The following is a 17618-nucleotide window of genomic DNA, read 5'->3' on the forward strand; positions in this document are numbered from 1 at the left end:
CGATAGCCACATGTGGCTACTGGCTGTCATATTGAACAGCAGATGTTTTACCCATATAGTTATATAATAATTTAAGACAATAATATTTGTTTCCTGTGTTGTTTTGTTTTCTCAGGGAGGCCAAAAGCCTTTTATAGGAAGATATCTTCTCTTTTTTGTATCCCTAGGGCACCTAGCCAGTGCTGGGCACATTGGAAATACACTGTATTTGTTGAGTTAGTATTTAGTACTGATTTGGCAATGTGCAGTAAAGTAGAACAATAAAAGGGAACTGATTTGGAAATGAAGAATTTGTGGCTGTAGTTCTGACAATCAGTATGGGATTTGGAATATCTCATTTAACTGAAGTAGGTCCGTTTCCTCAAGGATACGCAGTTAAAGTCTAGGCTATACCAGATTTTTCCAGGCTTGCAGTTTTGTGATACATATGGAGAGTTCACTTTTTAAAAAGTTTTTAAAAAGATTTGAGAGAGAGAGAGCAAGAGAGCCGCATGTGTGCACATGCATGTGTGCATGATTATAAGTAGGGGGAGGGGCACAGAGAGAGAACCTTCAAGCAGACTCCTTGTTGGGTATAGAGCCCAGTGTGGGCTTCGATCTCAGGACCCCTGACATCATGACCCTGAGCTGAAACCAAGAGTCGGGCACTTAACCGACTGAGCCACCCAGGTGCCCCTGGAGTGTTCACTTTTAAGCAAAATGTGTATATACCCACACACATGCAAAGAATGAAAACTTTTCAAATACTCTGATTTTATTTATTTTTATTTTATTTTTTAAAATTTATTTATGATAGTCACATAGAGAGAGAGAGAGAGAGAGAGAGAGGCAGAGACATAGGCAGAGGGAGAAGCAGGCTCCATGCACCGGGAGCCCGACATGGGATTCGATCCCGGGTCTCCAGGATCGCGCCCTGGGCCAAAGGCAGGCGCCAAACCACTGCGCCACCCAGGGATCCCAATACTCTGATTTTAAAACTTGTTTATCTCATTTTGCAAATATATAAGACTAGCATTTCAGCATTTAATTCCCTGCCAGAGCTACAGCTAAATTATTTTTTTTTTTAAGATTTATTTATTTATTTATTCATGAGAGACACAGAGAGAGAGGCAGAGACACAGGCAGAGGGAGAAGCAGGCTCCATGCAGGGAGCCTGACGTGGGATTCGATCCCGGGGCTCCAGGATCACACCCTGGGCTGAAGGCGGCGCTAAACTGCCGGACCACTGGAGCTGCCCTAAATTCTTTTTTTGAAGGGAATCACAGCAAAGGCGAGATGACCTTGTAAGTAGAGAATGTCAGATGTGGGCAAGTGGGACAGAGGAGGAGATAGCCTTTGTCAGCAAGACAGGGACAGACATCTACATTCTGACATGTTTGACACTGTATTCGTCCAAACTGTATGCAGGCGTCACCCTTGGACCCCGCCGGCCCTTTGCTGTTGCTCGGAGTGAGGAACCAGCCAGCTGGCCTGCTCCTCTGTCTGTTTTTATATGTTTTGTATGTAGCTAAGAATGGTTTTGTTTGTAGCTGAGAATGGTTTTTACATTTTAAAGGAGAGAGAGAGAGAGAGGGAGAGAAGGAGGGAAACATGTAACAGAAACTGTATGACCTGTAAAACCTAAAATATTTACTATCTGGCCACACTAATGACTAGTGACCACATACAGTCCCCGCACTTTTCAAGACAAATCGCTTTCTGAAATGTCATAGGGCCTGTGTCTCAAACAAAATGGGAAAAAAACCTTCATGTTCTCTGTGCTTTCGAGAACCCGGAAGAAGGGAAAGGCCGCCGGGCTGGGGCACAGTGGGCGGGCCACACAGCTCTGTCACCTTTGTGTCTGAAGCAGGCAGGACCCTTGGCTCCATTGTGACGATAGAAAAGCTAGTCCTGGAGCCTGAGACTGTGTGTTCCTGTCCTTAGTTCAGAAAGTTGATGAGTCATCGTTTCTGGCTGTGTCCTTGACATTCAGCATTCAGAGAGTGAATTCTGAAGGCCCCTGGAAGGGGAAAGCTTTCGAGAATCCTCCACCTCCTGCACTTATCTAGGGAGAGAGCCCAGGCTTGCCTCTCAGTTTATTCTTTCTCTCTCACCCCTTGCCCTTTCAGGGCTTGGGGGATCTAGATTGAGTGAGCAGATAAAGGGGCCAAGCCCAGGAGGCCGACGCAGCCAGCAGGGTTTTGGGCAGGGCTGGGCCAGTGTCTGCACTCAGACAGCAGCCCTGCCAGGTGGACCCAAGGCGAACTGCTAAGTGGAGGGTTTTAGAAGTAAAACATTGACGTTTTTTCCCTTGGATGACCCGTGGCCTTGGGCCTCCCCAAACCTTCTTCCCACCTACGCCTGTTCTCTAGGCTTTCACCCAAGTCTTGGTTTCTAAAAACGCACCTCTTCTTAATTATCTAACACTCCTGTTTAGATATTTTTCCTTTTCTGATCTACCCTTTTTTTTTCTCCCTATTCCTGGGCACATTGTTAGAGTCCTATCACCATTGGCTTCTGTATACACAACTGCCCCTAGTTTAATCCAGTTTGCCTCACATCTAATAAAAATCCAAATTTACAAAACAAAAAAGATTTGAAACGTAAATCTTCCCTTTGTTAAAGAAATTTCCCCCATATGAAAGACTGGTATCTCTCCCTCCCTTCATGTTTACCACTTTGGACACTACCTTATAGCCATGGGTGATTGGGGGGAGGGCCTCCAGTTGACTGCAGGCAAATTCACTTTGTATTTGCAGATCATGTGGCACAGTGAGTGTATACTCTTGCCCCATGCTGGATCATAAAAAAAATTTACTTTCCCTAGTTTGTTTACTGTTGAGCTTGAGCTCATTAAATATATCCAGTGGCCTGGGTCATGATCGTACAAAAAACAGGACCTTGGCTTGCTTACAACAGTGGTTGCATTTGCTTCAGTTGGTACAGATTCATTTGGAGAAATTCCCAGTTTATTCTCAAGGATGATTCTAGCTCAGCACCAAATCCCAGTGGCTTCCAATTAATAGTGATAAGCAGCGCCGGTGTGCCATTCTAGAATTCCTAGCCTGGAACAGCACTGCTGTCGTGCCCAGGGGAGGATCTATCAGAGAAGTTGGCTCTGGGTCAAAATACTGATGCCCAGTTCTGGATAGAACTCTTTGACACACAGCCTTGGGTTTCACCATTGCTCTGATAACAGAACACACAACTGCGTGAGAGCTGTGTGTATATGTGTGTGTATGAGGAAGAGAGAGCAAGAGAGAGAGAGAGAGAAGAGAGGCATCAGAGATTGGATTGCGAATAAGTAAAAAAAAAAAAAAAAAACATGGTCTTTGGGAATCTCCCATTATTCAGAATTCAATTTAAGCCTAATAGTTACAAGCTGAGATTTTGGCAACTGAGTGGGTGGGTTCCAGGCTTGCATTCCACCAGTAATTAGCTTCATCTGACTTCTTTGGGTTTCTGTTTCCTCATTTGTAAAACAGAGACTGTAAGAGTACATGCCACATAGGATGGGGCGGGGGCAGGGGGAGACTGAAGAAGTAGTCTATGTCAAGAAATTAGCACCGGGTTTTGTATACAGTGGATGCCTAATAAATGTTAGCGTTTCAGCACAAATGTGAGGGGTGTGGTCTGGTGCAGTGTTTCTTAAACTTCTGGGGCTCCATATGACTTAACAGGCAAAGAAAAGGGGCACCTGGGTGGCTTGGTCAGTTGGGTGTCAGCCTTCAGCTCAGGTCATGATCCCAAGATCCTGGGATCGAGTTCCGTGTTAGGCTCTCTGCTCAGTTGAGAGTCTGCTTCTTCCTCTGCCTCTCCCCCCACTCATTCTCATCCTCTCTCTCTCAATTTCTCTCTCGAATAAATAAGATCTTAAGAAAAAAACAGGCAAAGAAAATTTAAAAATGCACAGATAACTTCAGATAAAGTTCAGGTAAGCAATAAGTAATTTTTTAGGTATGAGTATGTCCCAAATATTTCACGGATACTCTTACTAAATTATCATTTCTTCTTTATCTGAAACTCAAACTTAACTGGATGCCCTGCATTTTCGTTTGCTAAATCGGGGGCAACCCTGTCTTTGCATTCTTAAAAATTATTAGGGAACCCAAAGTACTCTTGCTTATGTGGATTGTACCTGTTGCTATTGAGCATGTTAGAAATTCAAACTGATAAATTAAAAATATTTAATTCCTTCAAAAATAGCAGTAGTGAACTCTTGTGTTAAAAACATAACATTTTTATAAAAAAACTGTATTTCCAAAAACAAGTAAATGGTGAGAAGAGTACATTGTTTTTGCAAATATCTTTCATGACTGGTTTGATAGAAATGAGCTATATTTTTATATTTGATTCTGTCTTCAATCTGTTGATATGTTATTTTCACAAAATTATATCAAGAAAATTCAGCCTCACAAAGATATGTAGTTGGGAAAGGGAAGAGTATTTTAGTAGCCTTTTCAGATAATCATAAACATTCTTCTTTGATAGAAAATCCATATTCTCAAGAAGAGGTAGTTTGTTAAAAGTTAGTTGCAGTATATGGAATCTGAAACAGTATCAATGAACTTTCCTTACTCTATAACATGAAAATCCACTGGTTTATTTCATACATTGAATGGCTCTTTTACCCATGCATGATTCTGTAACATTATGAATTGGTCATTTGGAAAATATTGGTTTACTGGGTTGTGAAGATCTCCTAAATATTGACACATTTTGTTATACGATATTTAAAAAAAAAAATCACATTTGTTAACATCACAACTAATCTCATCAGAAAAGCCTTTAGTTATTGGCAAGCCGTCAAGTGAATGGTGGCAAGTGCAGGTTCTCCAACATTTTAACTTTTGACTTGAAAGCTGGAAGTTTATCATTGGAAACAAATACTATCAATTATGTTCTTTGAAGTGACAGGCACACTTCATTCATTTTCCAGAAAATGTCTGCCAAATATCCAAGTCTGAATAACCATGGTTTTGTCTATCAGTCATTCATTCAGGTAAAAATGGTGTTCTATGACAAAGACAGCTTTAATTCATCCACTCTGAGGCCCACAAAAGTGATTTTCCTTGAGACTATCATCATAATTTGGCATGGAGCAAGAGAGCTTTGTGCATACTTCCCATTTCATCACACAGACTATTACAAAGATATATACTTAGGAGTCAAGGTAGAATAAAATTAATATTTTCTTGCATCGTCAAGTAGATTCTTGAGGAAAATGGGCTCTAAAAAAAACAAAACAAAGCAAGCTTTGGAGTACTGGTGGTGAAAATACTGTGATTACTAGTACACATTGTTGCCTCTTCCTTATCTTACGCTGCTGTACCCACCACTGCCTTTACATCTTTAGGGCAAATGTCAACTCCTTGAAAAAGGTAAATATATTAGAATTATTATGAAAATAGTTATGACCTTATAGACCTCTTATTTATTCATTTTAAGATTTGTTTATTTATTTGAGAGAGAGATTGAGAATGAGCGGGAGGAGCAGAGGGTGAGGGAGAGAGGATCCCAAGCAGACTATGCACTGAGCACAGAGCCCTATGCAGGGCTCGATCCCACAACCCCGAGACCACGACCTGAGCTGAAACCACGAGATGGACGCTCAACTGACTGGACCATCCAGGTGCCCCTGACCCTATAGATTTCTGAAAAGGTCTTGGTCCTTCAGAGGGCCCAGGGACCTCAGTTGGAGAACTGCTGGTCTAGTGGATGATGTCTCAATGAAAGACCATGTTGGGCAGAGAAGATTCATCATGTATTCTTCTGACCTGTTCCAGCCTCTCCTTCCTTGAGCAACTTGGGAAAACATCAGGGGCTATTGGGATACCTTGCTTGAGATCTGAGTTTAAGCTGGATTGGGTGATGAGGAATTTCTGAGCCACACTTGGAAGGTTCTTTGAAGCCACCTTCCAGAAAACTGAAAGAGCATGGGTGATTCAGGGGGAATGCCAAGGCCCTTGGCAGATTCTGGGAGTCTTAGCAGCTCCAAATAAAACCTTCACCTTCTCCTGCTTCCTTCTCTCTTATCGCCTAGAGTCCAAGGGAACTCAAAATCCCTTCCAGAGTCTGGAACCATCCTGCAGGATAAATATATGTGAGACTCAAGGATATCTAAGCTAGAAGGGGGACCTCTAGAACTGCTTGGGACAGTTCCAGGGTAATAGAGTAACATTTGCCTAGAGTTTGATTATTCTGCCCTGTTGGAACTTTGCAGTTATAAATTTCAGGGGCATAGGGGCACCTGGGTGGCTTAGTGGTTGAGCGTCTGCCTTTGGCTCAGGTCATGATCCTGGGTCTTCGGATTGAGTCCCGCATTGGGTTGCCCGCATGGAGCCTGCTTCTCCCTCTGCCTGTGTCTCTGCCTCTCTGTGTGTCTCTCATGAATAAATAAACAATATCTTTGAAAAAAATTTTCAGGGGTATACCTGGACACTGGCATAAACAATAGAGCAAAAACTTGACTTAGAAGTATATAGCTAGAAATGGGGAAATGTTGTTATAAAACATTTATATTGTACAGAAAGCACGAGTCTTAGGGGCACAGAATTTGGTCTCTGAGCAGTAAGAAATATATTATTTGAATACAATAGCACACCAAATGCTCTCCATATTGCACAGGGAATTTTAACACAGCCTGCAGTGTTTAAAGTCAAATATCAAGATTCGCAGCCCCAGAAGAAATGAATATAAATGGCCTCCCAGAAGTGGAACAGTCCATACTGTCTATTTGGTTAAGGTTTTGTGGTCAAACGAGGGCCCCTATATTAGAGTTTGTCAATAGATTTTAAAAGTGAACAGGACAGATTGTCTTTGGGATAAGAAGAGGAGGTGGAGGGAGGAGGGCAGGGAAGCCAAGGAAAAGAAGAGTAGAAGAACAGGGTCAAGCAGGTTCTGAGCACAGAGTGGCAGAAATCACCCGCAGGTGGCTCTTGATTGGGGCACTAGTCGTGTCCTTGGAGTGAGTAGGCTGCAGAGTGGCTCTGGCACAAGGACAGCTCAGGCAAAGAGCAAGGATGGAGACCTGCTCTGATTTTCAGTTCTGTCACTATCAGCTGCCTGCCCATGGGCAGTCTCTCTGAACCTGTCTCTTCCTGTCTGATTACAGTAAATGAGGTAACATATGTTGAGTACCTGGTAATTGCAGACATTTAGTAAATGATGCTTGTTTCAGGGCACAATTTGATGGTTAGCTTATTTGCTATCTCATCTTTATAACTCACTTTTCTTATCCTTATTTGAGTACAGCCCCCCCCCCCGCCACACACACACACACACACACACACACACACACACACAGAGACAACCCAAAATGCAGAGCAACTGTGTCAAAACCCCAAACTCCGGCCTCCGCTTATACCTAAAGTGTACTCCACTAAGGCACTGCCTTAGATTCAGATACTACATCCTCACATTTTTTTTTTCATCAAAATTCTGATATGTTCCTTAATCCTAAGCCCTGGACCCCATGCATGGGAGGCAGAGGTGGGTGCTCTGGTGGTCCAGAAAGCAGTTGACATATACACAAATAGTAAGGTGCAGGATAGCATGAGCTACATGGCCCAAAAGGAGAACTAGTGAGGAAAGTCTCCTAGGAAGTGAATAACTATCCTCCAGGCTTACAGGTTTGTCAGTTTGGAGATTTGCTCCTGTTGGGTTTGCCTAAAGAAAGACATACAGGGGTAGCAGTAGTCAGAAGTGGGTTGTAGGGATTCAGTGACATAGACCCTAAAAACAATAAGAGGTTGACCAGCCAGGAGGGAAGAAGGAAGGAGATGAGTGATCCAAAGGGAAAATGTGCGCAATTGGCAGGGAGAATTGACTAGACTAGGTGGGGATTTCGGGGTACTGAAAGGGGCATTCGCGGCTGGGGTGTTGGCCCACACTGGAGTGGCAGCAGGGAAGCCCTGGCCTGTGGGGACACCCGAGCTGTAGGGCCCCATTGGCAGTTGGCCTGAGACCCATCTAATCTCTGAATCTCAGGGCTCTTGTCAGTAGAATCTGGATGATAGGGGCACCTGGTTGGCTCAGTGGTTGAGCATCTGCCTTTGGCTCAGGTTGTGATCCCGGGGTCCTGGGATTGAGTCCCACATCAAGCTCCCTGTGAGGAGTCTTCTCCCTCTGCCAGTGTTTCTGCCTCTCTCTCTGTGTGTCTCTCATGAATAAATAAAATCTTAAAAAAAAATTTCTCAGTGATAAAAACATCTGACTTCCCTCCCTCACAAGGGTGTTTGATATGACACATAAAATAATAGAAAAAATAGGATGAGAGGGTAATTCCTCTCCACCACATCCCCATCCTTTTGCTCAGGGAGGCAAGGCAGAAAGGGAAGGGGGGCAGGGGAGAGAGAAAATGAAAAAAAAAAAAAAAAAGGCAAGAGAAGGAAAGGGAAGGTGAGGCCAAGATGAAGCTTTATAAAGTGGTAGCTGGTTGTGCCCAAGGGCAGGTAGATTCATGATGAGGGGAAAGGTGAAAACAGTTCAGGCCTCAAGGTTGTCCCTGGGAGGCGGATAAACCACCATTTAGGATACCCACCCAAGGTAGATTAGCCAGTTAGACCAAAGGGAAGTGAAGTCAGTTGTCCTTAGACTTAGCACCAACTGGAGGCATCTGTATTATGGGGAAACCGAAAATAAAATGGGACCTATATACTGAAGGTCAAGGGACCAAAAAAATCGCAACAACCCTGAAGATTTGAAAGCCTTAAGTTTTGAAAATGTAAAGAACTGCTCTTGGCCATTGTTTAGGTTCTGATTGGGACAGCTGTCAGTTCTTTGGAATATCTTTGCAGGTTCTCGATGTTTTTATGATAGAGATGAAGACACAGGCTCCAAGAAGTTAAGTGATTTACTCGAGGTTACACAGCTGGTGTGTAGAAAAGCCATGATAACAGTCCTAGGCTCAATTTTCTTTCTGCCCCACTAGACAACCTAAAAGTATGAAATGCAGAACTCAGTATTCCTGGAGACTGGGGCCAGGGGCTGGGGTAGGGGAATGGGTTTTCTTATTTGCCTACCCTGGCTGTGTGTGGGACTTCGGAGCCGAAGTCAATTCTTTCTGCTCCTCTGGACGGCCTTGCTTGGTCTCCTTTTAGTGAGGAGGCTTGATAGTTGCTCAATGATTTTACTGTCTCCTTTCTCAGACTGTCCCACTCAGAGCTCCGAGAGCAGGTAGGTAGGTGTGTGCTGCCCCCATGGGCCCCGGACTCCAGCAACCTCCGTGTGTAGTTTTCCTAAAACCAGGCAGCTGATCCCTGAGCACCTCCTCTTTCTCGTGTTAACCCTGGTGGTACCAAGAGGCACCTGACTTTCTGGGTATGCTAATAATTCAGTGCCAGCAAGTTCCTGTTATCCTCTGGTTGTAATTGTTAACTTGAATGGAATGCAAAACTTCTGGTTTGGAGCAGAGTTGGGTTTTAACTGTGAATTACTTGAGGAATATAGCAAATGGGGAGTACATCTTGTTTTTTGTGCAAGGTGGCCTCGAAAAGCTTTTTCAGGTTGTATTTTCTATAATAAGTAGAAATAGGTGGTAAATGTGAAGTTGCTACTGTGTCTGTCTCCAGGCTCACTGGTGAACTCTACCCTTTATTAGCTCTTGCCTTTGACACTTTTTTGGTTTAGCAAGCCAAGACTTGCTGGGGGATTAGAACAATGGCTTATCATAATGCCGCTCCAACACACACGCACACAACTTGTAATGCTTCTGGTGTCAAGGTTTAGTTCTGCAAGCCCTTCCTGCCAGCCTACCCCTGCCCCTCACAAGTTTGGAATTTCTTTTCCGCCTTAAGGGGAAGTGTAGAAATAGAGCCTGCCTGTTCATTTGCATTATTGTACATCACACGATATCTTTGCAACCATTATATTGTGTTCTCTCAATGGTGTTTGCTCTGAGGGTGGGACACAAGGCTGTTTAGTGTCTCGTAAAACATTTACCAAAAGCACTGAGCCATGGTTTTGAAGGGCATTCCGTTGCCAGAGTGTGGGAGGAGAGCGAGCCGGGGAAAGGAGAGCTCCAGGTGTTTGGCAGGTACTTGTTTCATACTTTCGTATTTATAAATATTTAAGATTTCGGATTACATACGATTTGGGTTGCTTTTGGGCGAACGGGCAGGAGTTGGGGAGGGGATGAAGAGACAAAAATAATTCTTTTGCAAACTGTTTCTTGGTGGCCCAGAGACCCCGGAAAATTGTAATCTTCCCTCTCGGTCAAGCATTGTTTTCGGTTTTACTAGAGGGACTGGGGTGTCGTGGAGAGTGGGGTAGTACCTTCCCGGGCTTGAGGTTTTCCAGCAGTATGAATCAGATGTTAGCATTTGCTTTAGCAAAGAATTCGGAACCAGGTGTGGTGTTTCTAAGAGGCGACCTGTAACCTTGTGATTTGCACTTCTGTGTGCCCCGTGACTCATGCCATTAAAAGCTTTTGCTAAATGGTGGTTCTGGTTTCATGAAAATACTTTTAAGCTTTCTTTCCTCCCCACCTTTTCTGTTAAATTTTGACAAGATACCAAAGTAAAAGTCAGCTTCAAAGACTGCTTCTTATCCTCAAATCTGTGTTTTTAGAGCAAGGTCACTAGGAGTGACTATATACTGTTCATAGATCATTTTTGGAAAACTAATGACTAAGTACTTCTTGGAAATACTAAGTATTTATATTCTAGCTTCCCCCCCCCTTTGGTTAAAAAAAATATCCATACATATTATAAAACTAGAGCCTGAATTGAATATTTCACATTTGATCAATTGTGGTAATGGTATCCTGGACACAGATACCTGCAACCATGTAACTAGTGACAAAACCCCAGACAATAAATAGGAGAAATCTAGAAAAAGATTAGCTCTGAAAGGTTTCTGTAATGCCCAGTTCTTGGGAAAAGGAATCACAGTATAATATCTGCAATTTAACAAACATGGGATCCTTGGACTGTCTTCATACTATCGTCTCCCACTACGTGGACAGACAGCACTAAAGTGAAAATCCCATTGATTATGAAACAATGTGATTTGTGGACATTTTTGCCCAGTGACATTGGCAGTAAGAAGCCAACAGTCTTTCTTCTTACAAGTTCCCAGTCATTGCAAAATGGCTGGAAGAAATGATTGTTTCACAATTAGAGGGAACTTCCTTCATGGAGAAAATTTCACTGTGGCTTTGTGTATTTAGGCAAATAGGACTAAATCTAACAGCCACAGAGGCCAAAAGACCTCGAGTTCACCCGAGGGATGGCAGATTGGATTATTTGTGTGTGCCTATCAGAAAATTGGGTTTAGCGGCGAGTTGTTATACTCCCCCGATGGCTGAAAGTTAATGTAACTTTCGGCAAGTGGATTCACTTTTTCATACCCACTCTTTTAAGATTCCAAAACAGAGGGAAGAGTACTCGCTTTCTGCTTTCCTGGCCCATAGTTGCACTTAGATGCTTAAAAGTCTGTGAAACTTCACCATCTGTGATGCCACATAAATCCAAATCCTAACCAGTGAAGGAGCTCATGCATTAATCCCACCATTTCTAAACTACATTGGGGAAGTTTTAGGTTTGAAATCTTATCAGATGAACTGACAGACTCTGGGAAAAAGTCTAAAAAAATGTACCATTTCCAGATACTTGTCATTCCTTGTTTCCCTTTATTTCGTTGGGAAAAATCCTTATTTGGTATAATTCCTTTGTTTAGCTTTTTCAAATTCCGAGTCCCAAAGATCTACATGAATTTTTTTTTTTTTAAAGATTTTATTTATTTGAGAGAGAGCGAGAGAGAGAGCACGAGCAGAGAGGGAGAAGCAGGTTCCCCACTGAGCAGGGAGCCTGACATGGGGCTCGATCCCAGGACCCTGGGATCATGACCTGAGCCGAAGGCAGACGCTTAACCAACCGAGCCTCCCAGGTGCCCCATCTCTGTCATTTTATTTATTTTATTTTATTTTTTAATTTTTATCTCTGTCATTTTAAACTTTACTGCTATTACATGAGATATGATAATAGTGTTTATAGGTCAGGTTGGGTGTAAAAGGTATATCATTCTGTGGTCTCTCCACAAAGGGTATTGTCATCTGTTCCTGCTGTCCTATAGCATGTAAGTTCTTGATTTGTCATATGCCATGAAGGTGGACTTCAGGGACAAGCATAGGCCCCAAATTAGGTGGCAGTTTGCAGCCTCCAATAAAGCCCAAGGAGTTGGGGCTGCTTTTGCTTGCTTGAACAGAGCCGTCACACAGAAGTGTGCATGGGTGACAACTGCCTATCCAGATGATTTTGGGTGACAGTACCAGAAAAGTCACATTCATAGGACCTGGGGGTCAGAGCTCTGCAGGCAAGCTAGAGGAATCACATAAAGATTTGGGCTACGTTGGGCTGGTTTTGTTTTGGTAACATGAAATGAAAACTACAAATAGGTTAGTTGAGCAATGAGTAAAAATTCTTCACTAGTCTAGTAACTTGGTGTTCTGACCTCCTAAATTATTACCTGTACTTCCCTCTTTCTGATTGTCATCACATTTATTTTTTTTTTAATTTTTATTTATTTATGATAGTCACAGAGAGAGAGAGAGAGAGAGGCAGAGACATAGGCAGAGGGAGAAGCAGGCTCCGTGCACCGGGAGCCTGATGTGGGATTCGATCCCGGGTCTCCAGGATCGCGCCCTAGGCCAAAGGCAAGCGCCAAACCACTGCGCCACCCAGGGATCCCCCATCACATTTATTTTATACTTGACTCCTCTGCTAAAACATAAGTCCCCTTAGGTCATAGGTCATGAATGTCTTTTTCACTACCATTCTCTCCAGTGCTTAGTACATACAAGGCATTCAAAAACATAAGTACTGATTATATGAATAAATGCATGAATGAAAGCAAACGAGAAGGACTGGGGGTCCTCAGAGACAGGCGGGTGATGACAGTAAGAAATAGCCCCAGATAACAGGGAAGAGGCAAAATCTACTGTCATCAGTATAGAAGCAATGACCTCTGAAGTCTCAGCCCACCTTGACCAGGTGAGTTTCTCAGGATAACCTTGGTTCACCAGGAGGAATGTGCTCAGTCATGTCTACTTAAAATGATAGTAAGGACTACAGATCATTTTATAAAGATTTTTATCCAAGAAAGTACTAGTTTTCTGATGTAAGTGGATAAATGCAATTATTTGGAAAATTTCATATTTGAGTAATTCTTTATCCTACAATTGCAAGGTACCAGTGAATACATTTATCACCCATGGGAATGTAAAAAAAAAGCCTAGAAGAATGCACAAGAGAGAAACTTCCATGTGATAAGATTAAAGTCCAATAAATGCTTTGAAAAGTATGATTTTTTTAGGGGCACCTGGCTGGCTGAGTCAGTGGAGTATGCAACTCTTGATCTTGTGGTTATGGACTTGAGTCACATGTTGGGTGTAGAGATAAAAAATAAAATCTTTAAAAAATATTATTTTAAACATAATTACTGAGGTATGACAAAGGCAGTAAAATGCACAACTCTTAGAGCTTGATGAGCTTTTACATAAATGTGCACTCAGATCAAGGTACAGAACATTTTCAGTGTCCTAGAAGGTGCCTTTGTGCTTCCCCTCTGTCACCCCATGGCTCAAGATAACCATTACTTTAACTTCTTTTACCATAGATTAGCTTCGGCTGTTCTTGAACTTCATAAAAATGGAATCATACGTGTTCTTTTGTATCTGGCATCTTTCATTCAATATTATGCCTGTGGCATTTGCCCACATTGTTTCACGTAACTGGACTCTATTTCCTCATTGCTGCATAATATTCTGTTGTAAGAACAGACCACCATTTCATGCATTTGGGGGAGGGGGGGTGGGTGGGAATTAAAAACATGGCTATATGGACTGAAAATCATTCCTAGTTAGTGCCAGAGCTTTCAAGTGATCTCAGAAAGGGTGGAGTGGAAATGTTATCACCTAAAAGGGGTGGAGAGAGAAAAGTCTGTTTCTGGGAGTATGTTTACTGAGTGCTCTGCATGGACTGTTTACTTAACTGAATCCATCAGTTGGTCTGAACTAAACACTTAAATTGTAGATTATTTTGGGGGCAACCCTGTCCTGGCAAAGACTGCGCCAGATGTGCCACCTTGTTACTCAGCTTTTATGCAAACAGTGCAGGCTGCGTATCTCCTGTTGGAAAGCTGGCCATTGACCAGACTTCTCTTAAGTCATTTTCTCTCTGTTTCCCCCTCAACGTTTGTTTTGCTTTGAAAAAGGGCACACTTGTGTATTTTTCATTCTCACCTTTACTTATGAATAAATTTTTTTTGCGTACGAATAGTTTTTATTTTCAGATGTACATGGTACATTCTAAAATCTGAAGATAGCAACTTTTGAGGGTTTTTTTTTTTAAAGCTCATGTTTTAATATTTATGCATGAAGAAATATTCAGTCACCATAAGAAAGGTAGGTGAATTTCAAGTCAGACTTGCTGAGAAATTTCCTGGGAGACAAAGGTCATGTCTTTCGAAATGGGGTTAGAAGTGCTTTACATTCTAACTCACACAGGGCTCTCTACGTGCTGATCCTATGGGTGTCAAAGCCTCTGACTCAACTGAATATCTTAGAGATGAATACAGTTTCTCAATTTCCTATTCTACAAATATATGTATTCACAAATATTCCATTCTTATCAAAAGTTACTGGAGACTGCTCAGAATGTCTTTCACTTAGAATAGCAAAAGGAGGCATACACCCTTATTTTTTTTTTCCAGTTGTGGATGAAAATGCTTATGTTTTGGCTTTTTTTAAAAAAGATTTAATTTACTTATTTCAAAGAGAGAGGGAGAGAGAAAGCGTACAAGCAGGGGGAGGGGCACAGGGAGAGGGAGAAGCAAACTCCCTGCTGAGCAGGGAGCCCAGTGTGAGACTCCATCCCAGAAGCTGAGATCCTGACCTGAGCTGAAGGCAGATCCTGAACTCTGAACTGATCGAGCCACTCAGGTGCCCCAAAAGCCATTATGTTCTTAACTTTGCATTACTATGATAGGTGGTTCAGTGCAGTCACGCCATCATTTGGGCAAGCACCCTTGCCCAAGGGCAGACAAGGAAACACTCTGAGTTAAACACTCTCAGTTAAAATTCTAAGTCATGGGATCCCTGGGTGGCGCAGCGGTTTAGAGCCTGCCTTTGGCCCAGGGCACGATCCCGGATCGAATCCCACATCAGGCTCCCGGTGCATGGAGCCTGCTTCTCCCTCTGCCTATGTCTCTGCCTGCCTCCCTCCCTCCCTCTCTCTCTCTCTCTCTCTCTCTCTCTCTATCATAAATAAATAAAAATTAAAAAAAATAAAAATAAAAAAAAATCTAAGTCACTTCTAGAAAAAGCAATAGATGCCCAGATTCTTTGCTTTATTATTCTCACAGTTAATAGAACCCTTTTCATATGGGATACTTGAGAGCAGTCATCAAAGATTTGACTTGATTCTTTTTAACTTTAAGAGCAGCTATAGGAAGAGTATCTACAGGAAGAATATTGTATATTTGTATACTTCTTTTTTTTTAATAATTTTTTAAATTTTTTTTTAAAAATTATCTATTTATGATAGTCATACAGAGAGAGAGGCAGAGACACAGGCAGAGGGAGAAGCAGGCTCCATGCACCGGGAACCTGACGTGGATTCAATTCCGGGTCTCCAGGATCGCGCCCTGGGCCAAAGGCAGGCGCCAAACCGCTGTGCCACCCAGGGATCCCTATTTGTATACTTCTTAAAATCCTTTCTCCATTCTTTGGTTTACCTTTTTAAAAAAATTCTGAAATATAAAATACACCTATCTTGTACTCAAGAAAGCTGAAATAGAGAAACTAAGGTCACACATCTGGTTAGTGAAATCAGATACTCAGATTTTCTATCTCCACCGTTCCCAGCTCTCCGCACTGGCCCACACTGCCAACCAGACAGCGTTTGGTGAGCTGTGTCAGCCATTAGAAATGGCACTCCTTCAACAACACTCTGGTCTTTGATGGCTTCTTTAATCATACTATTTGATTGTGCACTTAGTATGTGTCAAACATTGTACCAGGTACTCTATGTATATAACCCCCAATCTTTTTTTTTTTTTTATAAGACCGGATTATTTATTCATGAGAGACTGAGAGAGGCAGAGACATAGGGAGGAGAAGCAGACTCCCTGCGGGGAGCCTGATGCAGGACTTGATTCTGGGACCCCGGGATTATTTTTTAACTCTTGGAGCTGTAGGAAAACCAAATTAGGTTGCCATGGGGTCAAGTCATATGTGCAGAGGGTTCTATCCATCAGTGAGATTGTGGGCCCTTTTGATGGAAAAACGGTGACTGTCTGGAATGGAGATGAGTCCAGGTGGGGTAGCCTTTCCCCCTGATTTTGCACTGCCATCCTCCTTGCTTATTTATATATTAATTCAACAAGTATTTATTGAGTACGTACTGTTAACATAAAGTGTAAGATGGTAATGCCATAGAGAGGTGTAAACCAACTGAATTGGACTAATCTGAAGCTAATTGCAACATCCATAGTTTGTAAAAGTACCAAATCACAGTCACATTCATACATTGTTTTAGAAATGAAAACCTGTGTGTGTGTGTGTGTGTGTATGCCTTATGTCTTCTAGCAATTAGAAGCTATCATGTCAACTGTCAAACTTAAAAATTTTATTAGAATATTGCACCATATTTTGCTTTCCAACAATCCCTGAGGGAGAACTGCCAGATTTCCTGGTAATTTAAGTATTTTAGGAAAGGGCATTTAAAGGAGCCTCGATGATTGATAACGGTGTCATGGTGCCCCATTAAAAGACTCACCACTGATTGTATGGCCCAAACCAATTGTATATTTATCAAATTGAGCAAAACTAGATTGCTCAATGAAGTGACTTCAAATTGCAGATGCATATTAGGGTTTTGAAGGCAGGCTGGTAACAGCTCTTGACATTTGTGTCTGCTTTCTAGAATTGGAGAATTTTTAAAAAATAATAAACATTTGCAGTTCATAATATAAAATGAAGGAAGCTTGTTTTGAATTTATAAGTATTTCTCTGGGTTTCACTAGTTTTTAAATGTCGTATCTGTGGTTGTATGTTAGTAGGTTATCAACTTTGGATTATGTCAAAAGCAAAAGAGAGAAAGAAAGGAAGGTAGAAAAGTCAGGAGTAAAGACACTCAGCGATGAGGGGTATCTTTATAGTAGAGAGAGGGTAAGCTTGGGATCAGATCTCTCTGTGCCACTTACTTGCTGTGCAATCTTGGGTAAATTTCTTTCCCTCTCCATGTCTCTATTTCTTGTGCTAAAAATGGAAATGGTGCCATTTTCCAGGGTGGTTGTAAAGATTAGAGATGCTATACATAAAACACTGTTACCAGTGTCAGGCTGCTACCAGACTTCATAAGTGACAGCTTAATTATCTGCTTGTGGAGAAGAAAGAATAAGAACACCCTAGGCTTGGTTATGGCCCAGATCACCCAGAACAGTTGCAATGGTTGAGATATCTATATGAACGAGTGGTTTTTGACCTTGGCTACATACTAGAATCACTTGGAGGAGCTTTAAAAACCAAGGCCCCCCCCCCAAAAAAAAAAAAAAAAAAAAAAAAAAAACCAAGGCCCAGGACACTACAAAAATTCTAGTTTTTGTGGTGGTCTTTCTGTTTTTAATTTGTTTTAGCT

The 17618-nt window shown here is 42.1% G+C and overlaps 1 protein-coding gene across 4 annotated transcripts in view; it reads left to right on the forward strand.

The window, feature by feature from the left end:
- The window catches only part of RBM47 (RNA binding motif protein 47), a 148941-nt gene that overhangs the window by 70922 nt on the left and 60401 nt on the right, over positions 1-17618 (forward strand). For 2 of the 4 annotated variants that reach the window (XM_072737849.1, XM_072737850.1), the window contains exon 1: positions 9964-10015. The exons of the other annotated variants lie outside the window; for them this stretch is intronic. The gene's annotated coding sequence lies outside the window, so the exon portion shown is untranslated. Of the gene's footprint in view, positions 1-9963; positions 10016-17618 lie in introns of those variants that run through there. 4 annotated transcript variants of the gene reach the window in all.

The sequence above is a fragment of the Vulpes vulpes genome, chromosome 14 (assembly GCF_048418805.1).
Source record: "Vulpes vulpes isolate BD-2025 chromosome 14, VulVul3, whole genome shotgun sequence".
Classification (NCBI taxonomy): domain Eukaryota; kingdom Metazoa; phylum Chordata; class Mammalia; order Carnivora; family Canidae; genus Vulpes; species Vulpes vulpes.